Source organism: Elephantulus edwardii, unplaced genomic scaffold (genome assembly GCF_000299155.1).
Source record: "Elephantulus edwardii isolate Elephantulus edwardi_28Jun2011 unplaced genomic scaffold, EleEdw1.0 scaffold00047, whole genome shotgun sequence".
Lineage (NCBI taxonomy): Eukaryota > Metazoa > Chordata > Mammalia > Macroscelidea > Macroscelididae > Elephantulus > Elephantulus edwardii.
The window spans coordinates 2,378,864-2,386,804 of record NW_006399797.1 but is presented as its reverse complement, the minus strand read 5'-3'; the positions used below and the strand labels follow the sequence as shown (position 1 = coordinate 2,386,804).

Genomic DNA, 7,941 nt, shown 5'->3' with positions numbered 1-7,941 from the left:
TATATTTCTGGGTTCTCTATTCTGTTCCACTAATAATAACCCTTCATTGAGAATGTCCTGTCTTGACTTCCATGGCTGTATGGTAAACTGTAATGTAAAACTAGGGAGTTCTGGTTGCCTAGTTGCTCTTCAATCACAAAGGCAGGTGGTCTGAAATAACTAGCTTCTCTGAGAGAGAAAGATGTCTTATTTTCTCCCTTGCAATTTCCTTTCTACAAAAACCCACTGGAGGGTAGCTGCAGGTTTGTTCCAATTTGATGGCATACAACTACAACAATGCAAAAATCCCTTATTGCCCACCAATCAGCTATGACTTATTGTCACCCTACATCCAGCTACTCAGGTGGTAAGTCTTAGTATGAATATAATGTCCATCTTACTCCAACTAATTACTAGTGAATTTAATCTTCCAGAAGCACGTGCTTAGCAACTTGCTCTGGACTTCACAGACAGATCCTCTCCTGCTTTAATATTAAACAGGGTAGTTTCTCCCACTTACTACTCCCTTTTCTTTTTTTTATATTTTATTTTATTTTTTTAATCATTTTAATGAACATTTACAGAGAATTTGGATTTCCATTCATACTCCCTTTTCAAGATCATTTTATCTATTCTACAACATGTCTTTTTGTACAAATTTAAAAATAACTGTTTCTATTTATACAAGAAATTTTGATGGGCTTTTGGTAGGAACTACATCAAATCTATGGATTAATTATTCTCTTTCAAAAGAAAAGATAATCCAATAAAACATGAAAATTATTGAACAATTTCATTAATATGACAGGACAGTAAAACCTCACTAAGTATTATTAAAAACAGTATATCAATAAGGAACTGCCAGAAATTCAAGATGGATTTAGAAGACGGTGTGGTATAACAGAAACTTTTGCTAATTTCAAATGGAGTTTGACTGAATGCACAGAATACCGGGGGGAGGGGGGGCGGGAAATGTTTATTAGTATCTTATTGACTGTGCTAAGGCATTTGACTGTGTGGATCATGAAAAAAATTCTGGACATTATTGAGAAGAATGGGAAAATTTTATATAGACCAACAAGTTCTTGTCCAAATAGAACAAGGAAACACTGCCCTGTTTAAAAAAAAAGGAAAGGTGTATGGCAGGATTGTAGCCTTTATCCATACCCTTTCAAGCTGCATACTGAGCAAATCATTTGAGAAACTGAACTCTGTGAAGTAGAATATGTCTTCATGATTGCAGGACAATTAAACAAAAGCATGTGGTATACCAATAACACAGCCCTGCTTGCAGAAAGTGAAGACTTGAAGCAATTGCTGGAGAAGTTAAATGACTACAGCCTTCAATACAAAGTACATTTCAACATCAAGAAAACATCAGTCTTCACCAGTGGATCTAAGACAACACTATATTTTAATATAGTTTTCAAGCTGGCTGCTCTAGGTAATATTACAATATGCATAGGTGACTTGTAAGAATCTTATAGGATCTTATAGTTTTAGCAGTTTACCCATTTGGGTAAAGTGTAGAAACATTTTTTACAGTCATGTTCCTGTGTCTTATCCAAACGTAAGCATCATTGTTTTATAAATAGTAGATAGTTTTTGTTTAAATAATTATAAATTATGAAAATCCTAATAAAAAAGATAGCACATGTTGTGACTCCATATTTCAATTTTCATTGTTATTTTTTTTAAAAAAGAACAAAAGCACTTTAATCTAACCTTCCATTATCCAGATAAAGTATGTTAAAACAACAATGTCCTTTCATTTTAAATCCAGGTCACTAAACTATTTCTTTTTAACTAGTATTTATTGACCTTTCTTCCTCAGAGAAACTGGTGAATTTGAACTGCTTGCCTTCAAGTTGGCAGCACAACTGCTTACTACTAAGCCACTACAGGTCCCTAGGAGATGCTTGTTGTTGTTAGGTACTGTCACATCACATACAAGTCATAGTGCCTATGAACCCTGTTCAATCCTGTTCCTTCCTTACAGTCTCTGGCATACTTGAGCCCGTTTCTACAGTCATTGAGTCAATCTATCTTGGCTCTTACCATTTTGTATTGACCTTTCCAAGTATGATGTACTTTCCAAGGACTGACTCCTCCTACAACAGCAAAAATGTAAGATGAAGCTTCACCATCTTTGCTTCTAAGGAACACTTTCTTTAAGACACATCTGTTTATTCTTTTGGTAGTCCATGGAATATTCAATAATCTTCTCCAACACCAAAATCCAAAGGCACTGGGACTTCTGTTTTTATTCACTGTTCAGCTCTCAGGCACACAGTAAGTGATGGAAAAGACCATGGCTGAATCGGATGCTCCTCAGTCTTTAAAATGACCTAATCGCTCCTTAGAACTTTGGAGAGATTCCTGAGAACAGATTTTGCCAGTGCAATACAACTTTTGATTTCTTGACTGATGGATCCAAGGATGTTGATTATAATTCTAAGTAAATGAAATGATTGACTATTTAAATATTTTCTCCATTTATAATTATGTTGCCTATCAGCCAGAGGTGAGAATTTTTGTTTTTTATGTTGAGATGTAATCTCAAAAAAGGGAGTAGTCTAGGTTCTGCTGCAAGAGTTTCAAGTCTTCTTCATATTCATTAAACAAGGGTGTGTCATCTGCATAACGGATTGTTTATCCTGATGACACACTCTTCTCCACTGAGTTAAACTTCTCTAATGATTTGCTCAGTATACAGTTGGTAAAGGTATGGAGAAAGAAGACAACCCTGACTCACACCTTTCTTGATTTTAAACTGGAGTAGTGTCTCATTGTTCTGGTTAGACAACAGCTTCTTGGTCAAAATATAGGGTTCTTTTGTTTGGCTTCCCCCCCCCCAAGTTCTTATTTTCTTATTAATAAAATTTTTCTTTTATACTTTTTTACTTATAAAGTTCATATACATTGGTTTTCACACCAAATTTTTCCCATCTCCTTTTCCAACCCCTCCCTCTACCCATCAAATTCCTCTACGCCCCCCCAAAAAAATCCCTCTAGCCATCCAATTGGACAATCCTATGATTACTCTCTGCCCATTTCCATACCTCCGCTCCTACTCTCCCTCCCTCCATAGATCATCATACATTACATATTTTACTAGTTACCTTTCTATTTCTACAATAATGGTCTTATACAATATTTGTCCTTATAGAATCTAGTTAGTTCACGTAACATAATACTCTCCAGTCCCTCTCAGTTAGTGATCTTCAAAATCATTGCAAATCAAAACCGCAATGAGATACCATCTCATACCAGTAAACTTTGCAGTAGCAAAGTTTAACAGGTCAGCAGGTAATAAATTTTGGAGAAGATGTGGTGAGATAGGAACTCTTAAATGCTATTGGTGGTGTTATAAACTGGTACAACCACTCTGGAAGGCAGTTTGAGTTTGATGTTTCCTCAAAAGGCTGAACATAGAAATTTCATATGACTCAGCTATTCCACCGCTTGGATTATCCCCCAAGAAAATTGGAACTGAGGCACAAATGGAGATTTGTACACCAGTATTTATTGCAGTTCTACTGGTCATTGCAAGAACATGTAAAAATCTCCAGTGCCTAGTTACTGTTGAATGCATTGAAAAATTATAGTGCATTCACATGATGGAATACATAGATTCTCCTTCTTATCAATGTCAGCCATAGTTTATTCGATCTGCACAAAGGCCTCTGCATAGTCAATAAAAGACAAATACACACTCTTTTTTTTTTTTTTTTTTTGAGACAGGAGGTTTTATTGGTGCTGATGGACGTGGAAAAGGCCCCCGAGGAGCACAGGGACTGAGTCAGCAGATGCAGAAGGCCAAGGCACGAGGGGCAAGTTAGGGCACATTCATCTCAGGATTCTGTCTTCCCTAAGAAAGGGTGAGAGCATCTTGGGGGCGGAACAATTCCAAGAGCAGCAAAGGCAAATGCTAGGGACTGCTGAGAACCCCTAACCTAAAGCATAACAGGCACAAACACCTGTGTGGAAAAGCTGCATGAACTGGTCAGTAGGGGATAATAAAGAGAGGGCCCTGGGCTGGCTTCTTGGAAGGGATCCAGCCTTTACCTAGATGAGCTCATGGGAATACTTGGTGTTCTCAAATGCGGTGTGGCAAGGCCTAATGTCCCCTTCCCTGTAGGCCTCCTTAAAGGTAAAAGTCATTCAGAGAAAATGGGGTTCAGGGAACCCTGGCAAAGGGTGCCAGAATTGGTTCTTAAGGCACAGCTGGGGGCAGACAAAGCACCAAGGCGCAATTGGTAGGGGGGCAGCGACAGCCTCCAAGCTGAATGCCAGGGTCACAAGAGGATCGCTCACGCTTGATTGGTGTGGGGTTGAGCACAGCCGGACAGCCCCGGCAAACACCTCTTTGACGCTGTCCTGCTGCAGAGCAGAGCCCTCGAGGTAGCGCACAGCATGGATCTGCTTAGCCAGTGTCTGGCCCTGCTGCAGGGTGATAGGCGCCTGGTCCTGCTCCTTGAGGCGACGTAAGGTGTCAGGTTGGGCCCTCAGGTCCTCATTGGTGCCCACCAAGAGGATGGGCCTCTGGATGCCACTTGTGCCGCACGTTCTCATAGGAAGGCGGACTGGCAATGGAGAAACAGATGACAAAAACCTTGGTCTGAGGGTAGGAGTGTGTGCAGAGGCAGTCGTACTCCTCCTGGCCTGCTGTGTCCCACAGGTTCAGGTTCACTGTGCACCCATCAACCGCACTCCGTGCGCTGTAATTGTCGACCAGTGTGGGGATGTACTTCTTGGGAAAAGCATTAGTTGTGTAACATATGAACAGGCACGTCTTGCCCACGGCTCCATCGCCCACCACCATACACTTGATGCTCCCCTCACTTCTGGTCCCCTCTGGTTGCAGTTATCTGGTGCCCTCCCCACCGCAGGGGAGCTGGGAACGGCAGCAGCTCTGGGCTCCAGAAGCAAAAGACAAATATACATTCTTATGGTACTCTCTATTTTCAGCCAATATCCTTCTGACATTAGCAGTGATATCCTTGGAGTCATAGCTTCTTTTAAACTCCACTTCTAAAAGTTCTCTATCAACGTTATGTTTTAGCTGTTTTGGATGATAGTCAATAATTTTTGCTTACATGTGATAATAATGATACTGTTTTATAATTTTCCCATTCTGTTTGATCACCCTTCTTGGTAATAGAAATAAATATGAATCACTTTCAGCAGTTTGGCCAAGCAGTTGCCCTCCAAATGTCCTAGTATAGACATGTGAGCACATCTATGCTGCTTCAGTTACTTGAAACATGTCAGTTGGTATCTTATCAATTTCTGGGGTCTTATTTTTGCCATTGTCTTCAGTACAGCTTTAACTTCTTCTTTCATTATCATTTACCCTTGATTATATGCTGCTTCCTAAAATATTTCAGTGTCAACCACGTCTTTTAGCTAGAGTGACTCTGTGTAGTATATTTTCAAGGAATGTTCAGGGTCTGAGAACATTCAAGAATTTGTCCATAGCATTTATTGTTATTGCAACTCAAGACTTGAATTTTTCAATTCTTTGAGTTTGAGAGATACTGAGTAAGTTCTTCCCTTTTTCTTCTTTTGCTCCAGTTTTTTTGCACATTCTTTTGTAATACTTGGCTTTGTCTTCTCAAATTACCCTTTGAAATCTTTTATTCAGTTCTCTTACTTCTGCATCTTGTCCTTTCGTTTTGACTTTTCAATAGTCTAGTGCAAATTTCAGAGAATTTTTTTTTTTTTTACATCTGTGTTTGTCTTTTTTGTCTACTCTATTTAATTATCCTTGGCTCTGGAGGAGAGAATTATCCTTAGCTAGAAAAGGAAAGTCCTACAAAAATCTTTCATTGTACACTATACTGTTTATATTATTTGGGTTTTAGCCTACTTTGATAGATTGTAGGTCTCATGGCAGTTTTGTGTTTAGAAACTTTGGAGTTTGTTTGGTTTGATATTAATAAGGTTCCTATTATTTCCTGCTGTTTGTGCCTGAAAAAAACAGAAAGATTTATCTGGGCCTTGGGCCTCAAATATTTCTCTGTAAAAAGGTGGAGGGATTCCTCAGCCATAATCTCTTTCTTTTTCTCCATTAGCTTCACGTCTCTGGTCAAAAAAAGATATTTTCTGACTCACAAGAACAGAAAAGGCTCCCCAAAACAGATTGTATTCTGTAGCTCTGCCTACTCTATTTAGTATCTCTTGATTGAAAAGGGAAACCTCAGGCCTGGTAAGGGAAACTGTTGTCGGTGTTAGATGTCAGAGAGTCAGTTCTGATTCATAGTAACCTAAGTACAATATAAGAAAATCCATCCTGCCCAATCCTGTTCCATGCTCACAATCTCTTCTATGTTCAAGTGCATTGTTACAGCCACTGTGCTAATCCAAAGAGTGATAGCTTATTTCCCAATCCATTTCATATTCAACAGTGCTGTCAGAAAACATACATTCCATTAGGAGAAACAATAAATCTACACATACTGAATCCCTATTTCTATGCAGCCAGTCAGAAAATACTGAGGCTATTTGATTGCCTTCTGTTGGATACAAAGATGGAGAACTATTTACTGCTATTGCACTCAAGTTCTGAAGTCACAGAGTAACTCCCTTTATTCTTATTACCTTTTAGACACTCTCCTGTTAATTATTTCTAATTTTTCCCAACCAAGAACTCCAAGAGGCAGTTGTCAGAACAGAGCAAGGAAACAGTGCATGATTCAAAATTGGGAAGGGCGTGTGCTGGGAAATGTGCGACTCCATACCTTTTCAACCTGTATGTGGAACAGATTATCCGGGAAGCTGGGCTCTAAGAGGAGAAGTATAGTGTCAGGGTTGGTGGAAGGTTCATCAACAATCTGTGTTATGCAGATGACACAACCCTGCTTGCTGAAACTGAAGAGGACCTGAAGCACTTGCTAGAGAGGGTAAAGGACTGCAGCCTCCAATATGGATTGAGGCTCAAAGTCAAGAAGACAAAGATTCTCACCACTGGGCCAATTGGCAGCATCAGGATAGATGGTGAATTGAGATTTTTGGTGATTGAGATTTTTCACAGCTTTAGTTTACTTGGCTCCACAGTCAACACTCTTGGCACCAGTAGCCAGGAAATTAAAAGACATATTGTGATGGGAAAGTCTGCTACTAGGGACCTCTCCAAGGTACTGAAGAGCAATGATGTCTCTCTGGAGACTAAGGTGCTTCTGATACAGGCCATGGTCTTTGTGATCACTTGTTATGCATGAGAGTTGGACAGTGACTAAGGAGGATAGAAGGAGAATTCATACCTTTGAGCTGTGGTGCTGAAGAAGAGCATTGAGTGTACCATGGACTGCTAGGAAAACAAACAGATTCATCCCGGAAAGGGATAAACTGGGTGGCTCCCTGGAGGCAGGATTCTGAGGCTCCATCTAACACATTTTGGACAGGTTGTAAGAGAGACCGGTCCTTGGCGAGGGTCATCATGCTTGGGAGGGTTGAGGGACAGCGCAGGAGGGGTAGGCCCTATATGAGGTAAATTTGGCTAGGATAATTGGCTTGGGTGTATTGGAGACAGTACAATTGGCACAGGACAGAGCAGAGTTTAGGGGTGTTGTACATAGGGTCGCTATGAGTTGTAAGTGAAAACTCAATGGCACATAACAACAATAGGACTCCCTAGAAATGCTACTATTATTCCAAACATATAAAGCTTTCAAATTTACAAGCTATATTTTTAACCTTTCAGAATACTTTTGAAGGTTTCATATTATCACTGTGTATCAGTTTACCATGAACCAAATCATACTGTTCTCTAAAAAGTAATTATAGAGTATGTTTTCAAGTTATTTTCTGTTACTTGAATAATCTCCGATTTTCTTCATTATTGTTGTTGTTAAGTGATTTTGATTCACCTGTGACTTGTAGTGACACTATGTACAACAGCTCTGAAGCCTGTCCTTTCCTGAGCCAGTCTCACAGACCCCTTTGCCCCAATTACTGCAT

The 7,941-nt window shown here is 39.7% G+C and overlaps 1 pseudogene; it reads right to left on the bottom strand.

Moving 5' to 3' along the window:
* Positions 1–4,195: 4,195 nt before the first annotated feature.
* The window catches only part of LOC102856429, a 106,976-nt pseudogene continuing 103,230 nt past the window's right edge, over positions 4,196–7,941 (bottom strand).